The 21,148-nt window shown below is 31.6% G+C and overlaps 1 pseudogene; it reads left to right on the forward strand.

Annotated features, from left to right (window-relative positions):
* Positions 1-798: 798 nt before the first annotated feature.
* On the forward strand, positions 799-20,838 carry LOC120165403 (annotated as a pseudogene).
* The last annotated feature ends 310 nt before the right edge of the window (positions 20,839-21,148 follow it).

The following is a 21,148-nucleotide window of genomic DNA, read 5'->3' on the forward strand; positions in this document are numbered from 1 at the left end:
CCAGACTATAGTGTAAAACACGACAAACATCAAATGGCATGAATGCAAATAACCCAAAAAATTATTACTAAAACATAGAAATGGGAAATAGCAAAACAGGGGCATGTAAATTCGAGGTGCCTTTCAAATGTATCAATCATTGATCAAACTGCAAGAACATGCTAAAACTAGGAGGACTAAAAAAAATATACCCATAATACATAACATACATAAAAAAGGAAATAACAAAATCAACACAATGAAAAAGGGTAAATAACAAAATTGGCCCTCTCATATGACCAAAATGCAAAAACACGGAAGCTTTAGGGGGACTTAAGCATGAATAACCCCTAAAATTTTACTATAACACCTCAACCTTTAGGTTTCCTCTCACTCCGACCATCGTGGTTCGGTTCATCCTCCCCTCCCTAGGGAAACACTCATTATTATCTCTTTTTCTTTCTCTTTATTTACTGTAAAATAGACGTTATTTTTCTTGATTTGCTTTTTATTCGAAAGAAACAAAAAAACATATACCTCAATAATGCTTTGTATTCCTTCTAAAAACGGGGGGAAAAGATCCCCTTTTTTACAACCAATTCGGGTTTTATACCCAGAAATTTACATAGGCTTTAGAATAAAATAATCCCTAGTTCTACTGTTGAATCTCTGTTTGCAATACGTTTTGGGTTTTAATGCCTCAGATTTTCTGGGGTTTGCTGATTCTGACCCTAATTTTCCTGGGTTTACTGAATCTGACCCTGATTTTCCTTTTTTTTATATTGCTGAGATGATGGTTTGGCACAATGAAGATGGTCGATGGATTTTCTGGGGTTTGCTGATTCTGACCCTAATTTTCCTGGGTTTACTGAATCTGACCCTGATTTTCCTTTTTTTTATATTGCTGAGATGATGGTTGGCACAATGAAGATGGTCGATGCTTCAGTCGATGGAGGTAATAATCAGCGGTTGGAATCTCAGATCTGACAGTGGCGGTGACAACTGAAGAGGCAGCAACTATTAGGGTTAGGTTTTAATTTATTTGGGTCCGGGTTTGGGCCTGGCTTGAATCTGGGTCTGGGAAATGGACTCGGGGTTTTTGATTTGTAATTGGGCATGTATTTTGTAATAATATTTATAATAATATTATTAATGATAATAATAAAAGGATAATGATAATAAAAGGTATTAGATGGAAAATGGTGACTATAACTTTCTTTTTCATGTTAAAACAAATATTTTAGGGGTTTAGTGAATTTAACTTTATGGTATTTGGTTGTGATTTTATTTGCTTTTCCTCACACACTACACTTGCATTATCATTACATCAAGTTGAACCCACTCTGTTTTAATTAAGTAGGAGCGAGAAACTATACCATCATGATGGTTTTCAAATCGAGAAGCTATAGTATGACGATGGTAATTGATTGAAGAAAAAATATATTATTATTTTAAAATGAAGGAAAATATATCTTTAAGAGTTTGTTTGTTTGTAAGTAGTTTATTGTTTTACAAATTAGTATATTTTATAGTATATGGTAATTAAAAAATAATAATTTTGTAAGTAATATTATACTTTAAATTCATTGTTATTTAATAGTTAATATTATGAATAATATGTATTTTAGTAGTATATTTATTTAGATTTGTGTATTCTCATTCAAAATATATATGTTTTTGAACATGCAGATAAAATGAGCAATAAGTTTTTAATGGTTTTCCATTACAATGGACAAATTGTGAAAACTGATGTCGAGGTTCTATTTGAATATGAAAGGTCTGTAAACATGATGTTTAAAAGGGACATAACGTTTCACAAAATAAAGGAGAAGATAAAAATGAAAATTGGAGTTTAGATTGATAGTTTACAATACACGTGGAAGGTACGTCATAATCCAGTCAGATATTCTGCAATATCTCTTCGAGATGATAGTGATGTTGGAAGCATGATTGCAATGGACAAATTAAAAAATACTCGAATTATTGAGTTATATGTTGAGGTGAGTGGTATATATGATGTTCCCAGCTTATCTAGAAACTTATTTGGTAATTCATCTCAAATGAATTTTGGTAGTGGGATTGAAAACCAGACACATCGGTCCAAGAACAGTTTTGTCACAGTTCTAAGAATGGTCTTCAATATACACAACTATTGATTTTTGTTAATTTTGAGGGTATAATTAGGGATGTGAAATCAGGTAATAGTTGAAGTTTCAGTATGATCTTGTCAGGTCAGGTCAAATCAGATATAGGTTGAGTCAGGTCAAATCAGATATAGGTTGAGTCAAGTTAATTTAATGGCTCGACTCAGATCAAGTCGGGTCTGAGACAAACCGGTACGGATCATTTTCAGGTTGATTTGACATCAGATTTAGTTAAGGTTTGAATCATGTTAATTTCAATTCGGATCAATGTCAGTTTAGGTCAAAATAGTCTAGGTCCGAAGAAGTTAAATACCAAGTTAATTCAGGTTCGGATGAACTTCATTCGGATCTTGTTCAGACCGGATCACATTATTGACAGAAAAAATTCAGGTCGGATCACCGGACACGGATTGACTTCAGGTTGAGTCATGTTGAAAACATTTTGATATCACAAATTAAGTATAAATGAATTTTAAGATTTTACAAATGATTTTCTAAGTATATTCGATTTAATTACTCGAATATCAAAATATTACTCCAAGTGTTTCAAAGATTAATTTCAATCCTTACTAAAGTGTAAAATTGTGTTTTAATCTTAAAATATTTTTGAAATAATTTTCACAAAGTATTTCGAACAAAAAATGAGCCTAAAATCAATTTTTCAAAAGAGTGTACCGATGCAACAGTCCATGCATCAATGCATCATTGAATAAATTGAACATCGATGCATCAGGTTTTTATGAAAACATGAAATGCATTTGATGCATCGATGTACAAGACATGCATCGATGCACTCAGTCTATTTTGAAACATCGAATGCACTTCATGCATCGTTGCACTCTTAGTGCACCGATGCACTAAGGTCCAACGGTCGAAATATTTAAATTTTACACATAGTGTACCAATGCACTAGCCTTATGCATCGATGCACCAGACGCTCCCACCTATTTTATTAATTGTTTTCACACTTAAACGGATCTATTGACTCCACTAATCATCCCCAAAGTTCAAAATCAATTGAAAGAATATTTAAACAAGCTTAGAAGCCATTGATCAAAAACAAGAATCAAGAATTAAGAGAGAATCGAAGAGAAAGCATAAAACCTCAAGTTTGAGCATTTCAAGCCTATTTTCAATTCAATATTCATTCTGCTTTCAAGAACACTACTTATACTCAATTGTATTTATTCTTGAGTGTTTTTTATTTGTTCTAGAATTGTACAAACACATTTGCCTTGTGAGGTTTTTCATTAAGTTTGCAAATTTGTAATATTTTCTTTGAGAAAAAGTGTTCTCAATAATTGGGGTATATTCTTGAGGGAGTTCTAAGGTTATCTCTTTGGCCTCAAAAGAAAGAACAAATTAGTGAATTTGTTAGAAAATCCTTAGTGTTGATAGTTAAGGTAGTGAACGTAGACTTTGGTTGAGAAAGTCGAACCACTCTAAATCGTTGTGCAATTACTTTCAATTTTCTGCAAAAGCTTCCACCAAAATTTTAATTTCCAAATCACCCCCTCTTGGCCGATTCCATCAATCGATTAACTCAAAAATTGGTATCAGAGTCTCACTCATTTGAAGGTTTAATCACCTCTTGAGTCTATTCGAGAAGAGTTACATCGATAATCAAGTCATCAATGGTCTCCACTTCAAACTTCGACTCTGGTCTCGATTCGATGCCCGTCAGCAAGCCTCCTTTCTTCAATGGATCTAAATATGCCTATTGGAAGAATAGGATGATGTATTTCATTCAAGCAAGTGACATGGGAGCATGGAATGCTGTAGAAGACGGATATATCAAGCCTCTCACTCATCCAAGATTGTGGAGTGAAAGAGAGACAAGAATGTTCCAGCTCAACTCCAAAGCCATTCATATCACATTTTGTGCTCTTGGACCAGATAAATACGGAAGAGTTTAATCTTGTACAACCACCAAATAAATATGGGATAAACTACAAGTCACTCATGAAGGCACGGACGAGGTAAAAGAATCTAAATTAGTCTTCTAACACATAGCTATGAAAATTTCATGATGAAACCAAATGAAGATATCAAAGCTATGACGGATAGATTCTCAAAGATTGTCAATGGTCTCAAATCATATGGAGAGCTAATTCCAAACGAAAAGCTTGTGAGGAAGTTAGTTTACTCACTTCCAAAATCGTAGCAATCAAAGAAGACGTCAATCATTGAGGTTAAGAACCTAAGGTCCTTAACTCTTGAAGAGCTAATCGGTTCTTTCCTCACTCATGAAATGATTCTTAAAGATGAGGTGGACCTCGATAAGATTGATGAGACACCAAAGGAGAAGGAGAAGAAGAAGAACGTGGGAGTTTCTCTCAAATCAACAAAAGATGAGAGTGATTCGGATGAAGATGACGATGACGAGGAGATGGTATTGTTTGCCAAACAGTTCAGAAAAATGATGAGGCCAAACCGAGGAAGAAAATTCAAAAGAAATGAAGGCTTCAAGAATGAACCAAAAGGAAAAGACCCGATCATTTGCTATGAATGAAAAAAACCGGGGCATGTCAAATATGATTGCCCATAATTGAAGAGAAATGGTCAATCAAAGAATAAGCACAAGGCTCACGTGGCTATATGGAGTGATGAACAAGGTTCCGGTAAAGAGGAACAAGAAGTAGCAAACTTGTGTTTGATGGTATTGGGGGAAGATTCTAAGGTAACCTCTAACTCATTTGATTTAGATGATTTATCTTATGATGAGTTTTTAGAGGAATATAATGGGTTGGCTTCAGATTATGAGAAATTGTTTTTAAAATACAAAAATCATATTTCAAAATTGAAAAATGAAAATAATCTCGTATCCAATACCAACAATAATCTTGAAAGTAAAATCAAAGATTTACAAATCAAACTAAAAGAGTTTGAAAAGAAATTTTTTGATTTGCAAAATTTACTTTCAAGAGTCAATGATGATCATCAAAAGAAAATTGATGATCTTAAAGCTTCTTTTGATAAAGTTGGATCAAAACGTTTTGAAAAAGGAGAAAATTCAAAAACCAACATTGTTAGAAAAAGTTTTAGAAACTACAATCATAGAGGTCCCCAAAGAATCTCTAATAGAAAAATTGTTAGAAGTATATGGGTTCCTAAAGAACTCATTACTACTAAAGATAAGGATATCCTACACAAATGGATACCTAAGGGGACTAGGATTTTGGAAACTAATGAATATGGACCCACAAGAATTTGGGTACCAAAAATCAAAAATTAATCTATGTTTGTAGGAAAAAAGAGCATTGCTACAAAGCACGGGAAACAAACTCAAACTCATGGTACCATGATAGTGGATGCTCAAGACACATGACCAGAGACAAAAGCCGGTTCATAGAGCTCAACGCCAAAAATGGAGGAGATGTGACTTTTGGTGATAACTCAAAAGGTCACATTGAACGTATAGGCTCTATAGGTAATAAATCTTCCATACAAATTAAGAATGTTTTATATGTGAATGGATTAAAGCATAATCTTTTTAGTATTAGTCAATTTTATGATAAGGAATTCAATGTCATGTTTGAAACTAATGGTTGTAAAGTTATTAACATTGCATCTAATCGGATTATGCTTGTTGGTCATAGAATAGGAAACATTTACATGGTACATTTAGATTCTATAGATATGACTAATTTATGCCTAGTTGCTAAGGATGAGTATGATAGTTGGTTATGGCATAGGAGACTAGGACATGCTAGTATGATTATTTTGCAACGGCTAATTCAAGGAGATTTAGTAAGAGGGTTGCCTAAACTAAAATTTGATAATGCTAAAATATGTGATGCTTATGCTAAAGGAAAACAAAAGCGAATTTCTTTTAAATCCACTAATGGCGTATCCACTAGTAGAGTATTACAATTGATCCATTTAGATCTTTTTGGGCCATCTAGAACTACTAGCTTGAGTGGAAAACAATATGCTTTTGTATTGGTAGATGACTATTCTAGATATACTTGGGTTCTATTCTTAAGTACTAAAGATGAAGCATTAGAAAAATTCATCATGTTTTCAAAAGTAATCCAAAACGAAAAAGGTTACTCTATAACTAGTGTTAGGAGTGATCATGGAACAGAATTTGAAAATATTGGATTTACTGAATTTTGTAATTCTAATGGTATTAGCCATAATTTTTCAGCACCTAGAACCCCTCAACAAAATGGGGTTGTTGAGAGGAAAAATCAAACTTTAGAGGAAATGGCTAGAACCATGCTTTGTGGAAATAATTTGTCAAAATATTTTTGGGCGGAAGCCACAAATACCGCTTGTTATGTTGTAAATCGAGTAATGATTAGGCCAATTTTAAAGAAAACTCCATATTAAATTTTCATAAATAAAAAGCCTAACATTAGCTATTTTCATCCTTTTGGATGTAAATGTTTTGTTTTAAACAACGGTAAAGAAAACCTTGGCAAATTTGATGCTAAAAGTGATGAAGGAATTTTTCTGGGTTATTCCTTAAATTCTAAAACTTATCGAGTATTTAATAAAAGAACTTTAGTTGTAGAAGAGTCTATACATATTGTTTTCAATGATAATCCCCTTTCGAGGAAGGATTCTTGTGTTGATGATGACGTAGGTATTATGCAAGCAAATGACGTTAGACATGACATTGGAGAATCATCATCAAAAGAAGAAATAAAAGATGAGGAAACTCATGATCCTCTCGAGAATTCAACCATTGAAAAAAGGAAGTATCTTATCCAAGAGAGTACAACTATGTCAAAGATAGTGAAATTATAGGTGATCCATCTAAAGGGGTAACTACTTGATCTTCTCTTAGAAATATTTGTAATTATGTTGCATTTATTTCATGCATAGAGCCTAAGAACATCAAAGAAACATTAAAATATGAACATTGGATTATGGCTATGCAAGAAGAGTTAAATCAATTTGAGAGAAGTAAAGTATGGACATTAGTTGAAAGGCCTAGTAATAAATCTACTATAGGTACTAGATGGGTATTCAGAAATAAGCTTGATGAAAGTGGTAATATAGTGAGAAACAAGGCTAGACTTGTTGCTCAAGGGTATACTCAAGAAGAGGGCATAGACTATGATGAAACATACGCTCCCATAGCTAGAATGTTATTAGCATTTGCATGTTTTCATGAATTTAAATTATATCAAATGGATGTTAAAAGTGCATTTTTAAATGATTTTATAAAAGAAGAAGTATATGTGGAACAACCTCCTGGTTTTGAATATTCAAAATTTCCAAATCATGTACTTAAATTGACAAAATCTCTTTATGGTTTAAAACAAGCTCCTAGAGCTTGGTATGAAAGATTGTCAAATTTTTTAATCGAAAAAGGTTTTTCAAAAGGAAAGGTTGACACTACATTGTTTTTAAAGCATAAAGGTAAAGATTTATTAGTAGTTCAAATTTATGTTGATGATATAATATTTGGTTCTACTAATGATGTTCTTTGCCAAGAATTTTCTAAACTAATGCAAAGTGAATTCGAGATGAGCATGATGGGGGAGCTCTCATTTTTCTTGGGACTCCAAATCAAGCAAAGAAAAGATGGCATCTTCATCAATCAAGCTAAGTACGTCAAAGATATGCTCAAGAAGTTTGGACTGGAAAATGGAAAACCACATAACACTCCAATGAGCTCATCAACAAAGCTTGACATAGATGAAGGAGGTAAATGTGTGGATGTTAAATTATATAGGTCAATGATTGGCTCTTTGCTTTATTTAACTGCAAGTATACCAGAAATTATGTTTAGTGTTTGCTTTATGTGCTAGATTTCAATCATGTCCTAAGGAATCACATTTACTAGCTGTTAAGAGAATCTTTAGATACCTTAAGGACACTCCTAGTTTAGGACTTTGGTATCCTAGAGACTCTAGCTTTAGCTTGCATGCCTTCTCTGATGCAGATCATGGAGGATGTAAATTAGATAGGAAAAGCACCTCCGGTACTTGCCAATTCCTTGGAAATATGTTGATTTTATGGTTTTCAAAGAAACAAAATTGTGTTGCATTATCTACCACTGAAGCGAAATACATTTTAGCTGGTAGTTGTTGTGCACAAGTTTTATAGATGAAACAACAACTTTTTGATTATGGAATTGAAGTAGGTACCATTCCTATCAAGTGTGACAATACTAGTGTTATTTGTCTCACTAAAAATCCCATTCAACACTCTAGAACTAAGCATATTGAAATTAGACATCACTTCATTAGAGACCATGTCGCTAAGGAAGATGTAGTTCTAGAATTTGTTGATACTTTGCACCAATTAGCGGATATCTTTACAAAACCTTTAGATAAAGAAAGATTTTGGACACTTAGGAGAGAATTAGGTTTAGCTGAGATATCTTCACTTAGTGTTTAAATTAACTTTAGCACTTTTACGAATAAATGAAAAATGCTTATAATAATAATAATTTTTTATTGTATTCTTTGCTAATAGTTAAGGGGAGTTTATGATTCTTAGTGAAAATTAATTTTATGTTCAAATGTAGTTTAAGGATTGATTGATTGATTGAACATGATCAATTTTCAATACATGAGTTGCCAAATACCACTAGAGCTTATTAATGTAGCATTTTGAATGTTTAAAATGGATTTTTGACATTTTTTGTGCTTAATGAATCAATACACTGAACAGTGCATCGATGCATCCCTTTGAATATGCATCGATACACCATGAAGGTGCACCGATGCACTCCTTGAATGTGCATCGATGCACAAGGCCAAGCATCGATGCATCCGTCGGGTTTTTGGATAAAAACCCTGATTTTCTTCATTTTCTCAAAACTCTTCAAAACACTCCATTGCGTCGTTTGTCCCCCTCTCTCTTTATTTTCCTCAAATCAACGTATTTTTTACGGATTTCATTCATATTTCAACTCCAAATCCTACTTCAATCATTAATTTGTGCAAAACATCATTACATTCCACTCAATCTGAATTTTTCAAGGTAATATTTCAAAAACCTCTGTTTTATTGATTTTTGAACTTAGAACTAGTTTTGATTAGTTTTAGGATGAACATTATATCGGTCATTGTTTATATTATGATTCTAAACTAGATTTTACAATCAATTTCGTAAAACACAACCAATTCTTCAACATTGTCTTTGAATTTTTGAAATATATAAAAAAAAAAGATTTTTTCGAAAATTATTGGTTATGATTTAATTGTATTGTTTTCATGAAAACTATATGTATTATGATATTTCTAATATTATTTTCAAATAGTTTTCAAAATCATGCCCATTAGGATTCGGTTTAAAGAATCTTGAATTATTGTGGACTCAATGAAGTTTTGGGATTGATTATTTTGCATACATGTGTTTCAAAATTGCAGGTTACATTTCTAATTTCGTTTCTTAAATCATGTAAAACCCAAAACGCCCTAGGTCCTCTTCGAGTCGTTATAACCGACCCCTTAATCCTATTCCTCCTCAACCTCAAAATTCAAAACCGAATGACCAAAACATTATAAGTTCCTATTTTAATATGCCTGAGCGTCATAGGGATGAACTCTATCATAGGTATATGAATTCCTTCCAAACTTACAAAATTCGGGAAGAACGTATTCCCTCTTTTCAAGCCATGGTAGACATCAACTTTCAATACCTACCGACTCTAAAGTCCTAGAAGTTTGATAAACTATTTCACCTTAAACCAATTGTCTATCATCAGTTAGTCCACATTTTCTACTCTAATGCGGTATGTATTCAAAATGAGACTCAATGTGGGACTATAGGAATTAGATCCTACCTTTTAGGACAATATATTCATATTGACTCTGAGCCTATCGCTAGGCAATTTGGGCTAGATGACAATGGTCTATACAATGAAAAAAACGATGGCATATCCCTATCTTCCTAATGCTAGTATTAGTACCTTACACACTTATCACGATCATTTTCTACATTTAATGATCTCTTGGTGGTTTCGACCATCCGGAGGTAGGTACTCCACTCTTCGTGTCAGGGATTTATGATGGATGTATTGTATCCAGCATAATAGAAAAATAAATTTGCCACATATTATTTTTAGTGAATTAGTAGATACTATAAATGTTGTCCCTTCTAAAAATGTCGAAACTTTAGTTTATGGATGTCTACTTAGTAATCTTTTTATCAAGCTCGGTCTTAACGTTTCTCTTGACAATCCAATTCCTCTTCAAAACCAAATCAATCTCACTTCATTGAAGAAAGCTGATTGGAAATAGGATGAAGAAACTGGTCAATGGGTTTATCGACCCTCTAAGAAAACTCTGGGAGCATGTTCTTCACGAGCACCTCCTGCTCCTAGCTCTTCTCGTGCTCATCCTCCTCCTCTGGTATCGGCTGCAGACGATGATCCTGAGCTTCAAGGGCTATTTCAAGATATTGATGATCACGATAATGCGCCGGCACAACAAGAGGATCAAGTGCCTCCATATTTTCGTTTGTTTTTGGAGACATTTGATCTACGGTTTGCTTCTATCGAATCCCATTTAACTGCAAACAACGAAGCGGTGAATCATCACTTAGACACTTTGGAAGCTCAACAAATGGAGTTTCAAAGGGAGATGCTTGCACGTATGGATGCTCTTACTCTTGAGATGCAAGCACGATTTCCTCCTCCTCCCGATCCTTCTATGGACGAGTAGACCTTGCTTTGTTTTTTGTTTTGGATCTACTTAGAACTTTAATTGTTAAAACATTTTGAATGCTTTTGGGATTGTTTTACTTTGATTGTTGGATGTTTGAATTTGTTTGGATTTATACTTTGGTTGCTTTGGATATTAGATCTTAATATATATATGTTTGGTTTGAATTTTCTTTTGGATATCAATACTTATTTTTGCATCATTAGACATATATATACATTACATGTTTATGAATATTGATTATGAAAACTAATGGCTAATCTCTCTTGTGTTTATGATCTTAGCAGCTTAAGCTTTAATTTTAATTTTATAAAGAACAATTGGCTTATTTTATTTTAAAATCTTGTTTTAAAATTTTTTTATAAAGTCTTTTTGATTTAACAAAAAGGGGGAGAATATAGTAAGGGGGAGTAAATTAAATTTTCAAAATTGTTTACAAAAATTCTTTTCAAAGAAAATCTTAAAAATATCAAATATTTGTTATCAAAAAGGGGTAGATTGTTGAAAACATTTTGATGTTTCGATATAACAAATTAAGTATAAATGAATTATAAGATTTTACAAATGATTTTCTAAGTATATTCGATTTAATTACTAGAATATCAAAATATTACTCCAAGTGTTTCAAAGATTAATTTCAATCCTTACTAAAGTGTAAAATTGTGTTTTAATCTTAAAATATTTTTGAAACAATTTTCACAAAGTATTTAGAACAAAAAACGAGCCTAAAATTAATTTTTCAAAAGAGTGTACCGATGCACCAATCCATGCATCGATGCACCATTGAATAAATTGAACATTGAATGCATTATATGCATCGATGCACATACCATGCATCGGTGCACTCAGGTTTTTATGAAAACATCGAATGCATTTGATGCATCGATGCACAAGACATGCATCGATGCACTCAAGCTATTTTGAAACATCGAATGCACTTCATGCATCGATGCACTCTTAGTGCACCGATGCACTAAGGGTCCAACGGTCGAAATATTTGAATTTTACACATAATGTACCGATGCACTAGCCTTATGCATTAATGCACGAGACGCTCCTAACTGTTTTATTAATTGTTTTCACACTTAAACAACTCTATTGACTCCACTAATCATCCCCAACGTTCAAAATCAATTGAATGAGTATTTAAACAAGCTTACAAGCCATTGATAAAAAACAAGAAACAACAAGAATCAAGAATTAAGAGAGAATCAAAGAGAAATCATCAAACCTCAAGTTTGAGCATTTCAATCCTATTTTTCATTCAATATTCATTTTGCTTTCAAGAACACTACTTTTACTCAATTGTATTTATTCTTGAGTGTTCTTTTCTTTGTTTTAGAATTGTGCAAACACATTTGCCTTGTGAGGTTTTTCATTAAGTTTGCAAATTTGTAATCTTCTCTTTGAGAAAGAGTGTTCTCAATAATTGGGGTATATTCTTGAGGGAGTTGTAAGGTTATATCTTTGGCCTCAAAAGAAAGAACAAATTAGTGAATTTGTTGGAAAATCCTTAGTGTGGATAGCTAAGGTAGTGGACGTAGACTTTGGTTGAGAAAATCGAACCACTCTAAATCGTTGTGCAATTACTTTCAATTTTCTACAAAAGCTTCCACCAAAATTTTAATTTCCAGTTCACCCCCTCTTGGTCGATTCCATCAATCGATTAACTCAACAAGTCATTTTTGGGTTAATTATATTTTTTCCTTTCAATGTTTCATGAACGTCGAATTATAATTTGTAATTGTATATGATTTTAAATAAATGAAAAATATAAATAATTATAGGTCAATTTTGATAAATAATTTGAAGTACTAAATTGAACAAACGTGGAATTATAAACAAAAATTTAAATAAATTAAACAACATGAATGGATGAGGGATCAAATTGAAATAATTATAAAATGTGGAGTTGAAATTAATAAAAAAAATGGACTAAATTGCATTCATTTAAAAAGTAGGTGAACAAAAGTTTATAGGGTTTGGAGATTATGATATAATTCATAGAATTTGAAATGAAGTTTATTATGTAATTTATAAGGTTTGAAGTAAATTACAAAATATAAATAAGTATGGACCAATTTCATATACAAATATAATTTTAAGGACTAAATTGAATAAATATAAAATTATAAATAAAGGAAGTATGGGATATATATATATATATATATATATATATATATATACATATACTTATACTTATGCATGCATATATAATATACATTATACATAGATTAATGAGGTGGAAAAGCAATCAATACTTTCATCAAAAGTTACACCACATTAAATGCTTGGTTATCCCTTAAGCAAAAGAAAGTCAAAGGTTCCCTCCAAATATGAAGACATGAGCGGCAAAAAAATATATGGGATCAAATTTTCAAATTTCAAAACATAGATTGAGCTTGTAATTGAGCTTAAGAATTTTATTTGTAATGAGCTTATTTTTTGTAATACGTATTTGTATGTATTGTAATAGACCTAATATAATAAGATTGAGTTTTCAAAAAGAAAGTATATATATATAAAAGTAATCAATTTAATTTTCATAGTTTGTTTTAATGTTTAAAAAGTAATCATATTAATTTTCATATTTTAATATAAATTCAAATTCTCACAACTTCATCAATTGTAACTTATAAGTTAGGTAATTATCAAGTTAGGTAAATATCAGATCAGCTCAATAACAAGTCAGATCATTTACAGGCTGAGTAAATTACAGGCTCTGTTTTGAAAACCGGACCGGACTGGCCGGTTCAACCGGGAACCTTTGCTTAGTCAGGTTCAATCTAAACCGGTTGAACTGCTTTTAGTGAACCGGCCAGAACCGCTGAACCGTTCGAACCGAATCGGCTGAAAACCGGAAGAAACCAGAAAAATCGGGAAAAACCGAGATTTTTGTTTTTTTTTTAAATAAACCAAACAACGTCGTTTGTTAAACGAGCCAAGTCGAACTCGAGTATTGCTGAGCTCGACTCGAACTTGAAAACTTTAAAAGTAAGCTCAACTCAACTCAAACTCACAAGCTAAAAATTATCAAGTTCAACTCAAACTCGATATATAATATTGAAACTTGAACTCAAAAAGGCTTGAACTCAAAAAAAAATTAGAAACTCGATTGAAGCCTAAAATTCGAGCTTGATTGAAGTGAAAGAATAGTTCACTCAATACTCACCAAAAAGCTCCATGATTTTGAATGCCAAATTACCTCTATTATTTTATAGAAGTTAGTTGTGATGCGCTTCTATGTTTCTTAGCAATGTGAGATTGTTTTGTTCTCATATTTTTACTCTTTAGACTTTTGGGATGCTCTTCTATGTTTCTTAGCTATGTGGGATTGTTTTTTAAAAAAAATTAAACCAAACAATATCATTTTGTTATGATTTTTTTAACCCCAAATTTATTTTTTATATTATATAATTATGTTTATTATTAATATGTTTTACCTTAAATATTGTTGTAGTTAATTTGAATCATTTTGTTTCACTTGATTTTATGGTTTTTAACTTATATGTTATGACTTGCTTTGAATATGACTTGTGATATAAAAAATTATTTTTTATTAAATATTTTTGGTATTTTTATTTAATTTTTTAAATTATTATGACGTCGTCCGGTTCTTCCGACCGGTCAGACCGGTTCGACTGGTTGAACCAGTGAACCGGTAGCATGACCGGTTCGCTAACCGGTCCGGTTCTGAAAACCATTTATAGGTCAAGTTTACAACAGGTCAGGTTGATAACAGGTCAGGTAATACCAGTTATTTATCAGGTTAATCTCGTGTTTGGGTTCATATAAGTTGGATGTAGGTCGGGTTCAGTTATCATATGATTTATTCAATTTGGGTTCAGATCGTTCTCAGATCAGTTCAGATCCACAATTTTCAGGCTCAACTCGGGTTCAGGTCAATACCAATTTGGACTCGAATCGGTTTTGGATCACCCCCACCCGGGTCACAAACAGTTTTGACTCAAGTCTATTTCAATTAGTTTTATAGGTCGGATCAACTTTTTACATCCCTAAGTATAATTGATCTTTATAAAAACTTCGAGTGCTAATTTAATCTTTAAGCAAAACAATTATGAAACTAAATAATTAAGAAATGTTTTTAGTTTTAATATTTTTTAGTATTTTAATATTTTTTCTATTTTAAAGTTGCTTAATTTTAAAAAAAAATTAAATAGGTCATCGAACTTTCTATAAAAACAATTATGGCTCGAACCAGATAAGAAATCTATTAAGCTCATATGTTATGTCATCATTCATATGTAAAATTTCATTTTAGTATTATGGACTACCACATAAACATAATGAACCATCACATCAGTACAATTAATTGCCACATTAACATTGTAACAATTAACAATAATTTTTGTCTATTAAAGAATAATATTGATAAAATTCATAAAATTTGAGGAATAAATTAATACAATTAAAAAATATAGATAACATTAGTCATTTGGAACAACCAAGGATCCATGGCCCAAAATATTGCTTTGGAAGATGCATGATAAAATTATGACACTAGTATAACAAATTCTTAAAATATTTTATAATTTAGGTTATAATTAACATTATATATATATAATTTAAGTATTGGTTTTATTTCAATTTTTTTTAAAACATAAAGTATATTTATTTGTAAGTTGGTTTAGTGGTCATGTCTTGGACCGTTTAACAAGGTTCTCATGTTCAATTCTTTTTTCAACAAAATTTTTATTTTATTTTGTTGATCAATAAAGTGATAACGCATAGTTAAATTAGTGTAAATATATATATATATATATATATATAATAAATAATATATAAAAAGTAAATTCTTATACAACTTTCTGCAATATAATCTTTATAGTACTTCCAATAAAAAATGTAAAAATAATCGTAAAATATATAATTTTACCACAAATAATATAAATTTGAATATTTTTATTTCGAATTTATTAATTTCTATATGATTTCTAGTTTTTTTAAATGACTAGTGATGATTATAAGAATTAGGAATGTGAAACCATCTAATCGTTCAAGTTTCAAGTCGAATCATATTAGGTCAGGTAAAATCAAATACAGGTTATGTCAGATTAATTCAATGGTTCGAATCGGATCAAGTCGGGCCTGGGTTCACTCAAGTTTGGATCATTTTTTAGATTGATTTTAAATTAGATTCAATTTGAATTCGGGTCGGGTTTATTTCAAGTCGAATAAATATTAGTTTAGGTCAAAATGGTTCAGCTTCGAATCGGTTAAATATTAGGTTAATTCAGGTTCGAATGGACTTCGAGTCGATTCCCGTTTAGATCAAATCACACCATTAACAAATAAAATTCAAGTCAGGTAATATCCATTTCGGGTGAACTTCAAGTCGGGTCAGTTTTAGGTGAATTATTTTATGCCTTCTATGAACGTCTAGGGTTTGGAGTAAATTACAAAATGTAGAAATAATTATGGGCCAATTTAGGATAAAAATATAATTTTAAAGACTAAATTGAACAAACATGAAATTACAAACTAAAATTTAATATAATAAACAACACGAATGGATCAAATTGAAATAATTGTAAAATGTAAAGCTAAAATTAATATAAAAATGGACTAAATTGCATTCATTTACAAAGTTGGTGAACAAAATTTGGAGATTATGATTTAATTTATAGGGTTTGGAATGATGTTTATGATGTGATTTGTAAGATTTGTAGTAAATTACAAAAAATAGAAATAATTATGTGTTAATTTTGGATAAAATATAATTTTAAGGACTAAATCGAACAAACATGAAATTAAAAACTAAAATTTAAATAAATTAAACAACACACAGGGATCAAATTGAAACAATTGTAAAATGAAAAACTGAAATTAATATCAAAATAGACTAAATTGCATTCATTTGAAAAGTTGACGAACAAAAGGTTATGGGTTTTGGAGATTATGGTATAATTTATAGGGTTAGAAATGAAGTTTATGGTGTGATTTATAGGGTTTGGAGTTTGCAAAAAATATAAATAATTATAGGCCAATTTCAAATAAAAATATAATTTTAAGGACTAAATTAAATAAAACATAAAATTTAAATGTAGTGTCCATAATTACATAATCGATACTTTTGATAATTCCCAAAACAATAATACGAATATAAATACTCAGAAATAGCAAATCCAAATAAAATTTCATATTATGAATAATAAAGAGTTCTGAGAAGTAGTGAAATTCTCCAAGTATTAGGTCACCTAAACTGATAATTTAAAAGAGAAACTAGAAGCTTACAATAAAATTTCATACTATGAATAATAAAGAGTTCCGAGGAGTGGTGAAATTCTCCAAGTACCAAGTCACTAAACTAAAAATCTGAAAGAGAAACTAAAAGGTTGTAAGCTATTAAGCTTAGTGTGTCTCTAAAGTGCATCACAAGTCACACATCACAAGTCAACATAAAATTATATTCAACATAACATTAATATTCATAGTTCGATTAATCATGCAATGAATGCGCACTCATACATCTTACACCATTCAAAGAGTAGCTATTAACACCATCCAAAGTGGGACTTGTCACAAAGGCAGATGCCACTGAATACGAAGTAAAATTCACCCCATCAGATAAATACACTGAACTTCTTCTATCAATCCAAATCTATTATGATATGACAATATAAGATACATACATAAATTTTGATCCGATTCGAATATAAAAATATTTACATAATTTCGAATACATAGCATATAATTTGAATTCAACGTATCAACATAATTAAATATTTCTGAATTCACATCATACTTTTCTGAATCCATCATAACAACAAAATCAAGTATTTCTGAATGCAAAACATATTTTCGGAATGTAACATATCAGCATTAACTCATAGCATTTTATGAATGTCATTAAATTCAACCAATATAACATAAAAGTTAAATTCATAAATCAATATTTCATATCAAAAACCAGTTAATCACAGATTTATATTTAGTATCAGACAGAGAATACCTCGACAAATAGCTAACGACGATAGTAACCCTTTCCACGGTCAGCTCAAACAGTGAAAAATCGACTCGAATCAGCTCCTACGAAATAATTTAATAATAAATTAATATTCTAATATAAGCCAAAGTCAAACGAACTAAAACTGTCAACTAACACTCACGGTCCACTCTAGTAACATGGATCAATTCCAAATTTGCGGATAAACGCGAAGGGGGTGATAAATCTAATTTCGGTTCGTTGTCCTCTGCAAAAATACGACATTTATATCAAAATCCTAAATTATCAATTGCTGAATATTTTACAGTAAAAACGACATTAAAATAATTTTTGATTTGAATTGGAGACCGAACAGCGGGAGTTTCGGTCCGATTAAGGGGCTGTCGGTTCAAGATTAAAATAACCCGTAACCACTACCTTCCTGGCCGATTGGCGACAAGACCACAGCAGCAACCCCGACCAAAGAAAACAATGATAGTAGCTTCCCACTACCGACGAAGATGAAATACGGCCTTACCCGGCCGGTTCGAACCTCCCTCATGCGATACCCGACACGCAACGACTATGAACAGTCAAAGATAGCTGCGAGAAGCTGCGGCGCGACGTGCTTCAACTTACCTTGAGCAAACGACGTGATTGAAACAAAATGAAAAGGAAAAGAGTGAAGCAGAGCGGTGCACGTTACGAACAGAGAAGAGAAAAACGAAAAGAAAAAGAGTGAAGGAAGCGGCAACACGTGAAGAAATAGGGTTAGAATTGTTGATATAATAAAAGTGGGTAATTCTCATTACAAATCCCTATATTTATTATATTTTTCTAAATTGGTCCACATTTTATCCATTTTATAAAATGGTCACTAAAATTTCTGAAAATGCAATTTAATCCATAAAATCAATTTTAAGAATTTGAAGGAAAATTCTCAAATTTTAGGGTTTTTAATTTGAAGAAAAATTGGTGTGTTACACTAAACTATACATACATACCATAATTAAATTTATTAATTTAACGATCATAATTAATAATTTGTTTTAAATTATGAACAGTTATTTTTATAAACTTTATCAATCACAAGTTATTAATTTAATAGCACTTTTTAATATATTTATAGATTATAATTTATAAATATAAAAAGTAAACATATTAATTTAATGATCATAGTTAATCATGTACCTTAAATAATAAAAAAATATTTTTGTTACACTATAATATCATAAATTCATAGTCTAACAACTTCATCAATTGCAATTTATGAGTAAGGTAAATATCAAGTTCAATAACAAGTCAGATCATTTATAGGTTGAGTAAGTTACAGGTTAGGCTCATAACAGATCAGGTAATATAAGTTATTTACCAGATTAATATAGGGTTCGAATTCATATCAAGTTGGATGCAGGTCGGATTATGTTACCATATTATCAGGTTCAATTCATATTCATATTCAAAATTATCAGGTCCAACTCGAGTTCAAGTCAACATCAGTTTAAACTCGAATCGATTTAACATCATTATCACCTCATATTAAAAGAACTTCATACTCAATTCGTTTCTAATCAATTTTACAAGTAGAGTCAATTTTTACATCCAAATAAGAATGACATGAAAAGGTGTACATGTACATTATATTTAGATTTTTAAGTAATTATAATAATTAAAATAATATTTTTAAGATTGTGGTACCCAAGTATAAAAACAACGTTTGGATCATGCACCCAACTTTTTTAAACAGCTTATTTTATTTGTAAACTATAATAATAATTATTTGTTGGTAACTTAAAATTAAAATTTAATCATCAACAATCGGTTGGTCTAATGAGATGAGACACTAAGTCCCTTAAGCAATGTCAGGTGTTCGAATCCTCCTGGAGTTTGCAAATGGAGCAAACTAGGTTGGGAGGGTCGCCCTCGTCTCTGTAGTACCCGATCTTGATTAGTAGGTCAATAGATCAAATACTAGTGATTAATTAAAAGAAACTAAAATTTAATCAATAATCATTATGTTCATGTATCTCCGATTTCCCTGCCAAAACCAGAAGGAGAAGAGAAGCCTAACTATGGCACAAATCAAGACACCTACAAGGAGAAGAGAAGCCTAACTATGGCACAAATCAAGACACCTACAAGGAGAAGAGAAGCCTACTTATGGCACAAATCAAGACACCTACAAGCCAAAACCAGAAGGAGAAAAAAAACCTACTTATGGCTTATGGCACAAATCAAGACACCTACAAGACAAAACCAGGAGGAGAAAAGAAGCCTACTTATGGCACAAATCAAGACACCTACAAGCCAAAACCAGAAGGAGAAGAGAAGCCTAATTATGGCACAAATCAAGACACCTACAAGCCAAAACCAGAAGGAGAAGAGAAGCCTACTTATGGCACAAATCAAGACACCAACAAGCCAAAACCAGAAGGAGAAGAGAAGCCTAATTATGGCACAAATCAAGACACCTACAAGCCAAAACCAGAAGAGAAAGAAAAATCTGGTTACAACAGAAACTCATATGTTGTAAAACCAAAACCAGATAACTACAAGCAAGCAAAGCCAGACCAAAAGCCTAGGTACGGAAAAGGTGATGAAAAGCCTTCCTATGGAACAAAATCAGAAGCAATGAAAAACTCTCTCTCCTCTGCTGTTCAAGGGACTGTTTTATGTAAAACAGGTTCCAAGTATTACCCAATTCAAGGTAAGTTCCTGTTAGACAATCCTAATAACTTCATTTGTATTGATTAAGCCTAATTGGATTCTTATTTCTTTTCTTCTTCTTCTTCGCCATGAGTAGGGGCTTTGGCAACGATAACATGTAAAGCTGTTGATGAGGTCGGGGTCGAGAAAACTATCTCCTTTTGCAGTAAAGCAACTGATGCAAAAGGTTACTTCTTCATTCCATTGTCTGGCGACAACTTGAAACTTAGAGAGTGCAAGGCGTATCTGAAAAGCTGTCCGTTGGCTACTTGCAATGTTCCCACTAATGTCAACAAAGCCATCGAGGGTGCTCTTCTTTCTGCTTTCCGTGTTCTAAACCAGAAGAAGACCAAATTGTACTTAGTGGGACCTTTCTTCTACACCTCCCAAGCTACTCCAGCCCCTACATATGGTTAATAAAGTTGAATTCTTTCTTCTTCTTCACTAAACAATCTAATTTACCCCCCCATTTTGATGTCATGTTTTGAAGGTGAAGATTGCAGCTCTAGTTTATTCTTTCCTGTGTTTGTTCCAGTTTATGCTAATTAATAAGATTGCAGTTCCACACTGGCTATCTCTTCGGAACTCGTAATGAACTTTGCTCTATTAATAACATTTTTAGTATCATTGTATTGTTTTAACTGGGTAAACTATCACTTTATTCACAGTATTATAGGGTTGATTCTATTATAATCATCAAATTAAAAATATTTTTTTATTTATTCATTAATGTTATAAATCAG

The sequence above is a fragment of the Hibiscus syriacus genome, unplaced genomic scaffold (genome assembly GCF_006381635.1).
Source record: "Hibiscus syriacus cultivar Baekdansim isolate YM2019G1 unplaced genomic scaffold, ASM638163v2 tig00111582_pilon, whole genome shotgun sequence".
Classification (NCBI taxonomy): domain Eukaryota; kingdom Viridiplantae; phylum Streptophyta; class Magnoliopsida; order Malvales; family Malvaceae; genus Hibiscus; species Hibiscus syriacus.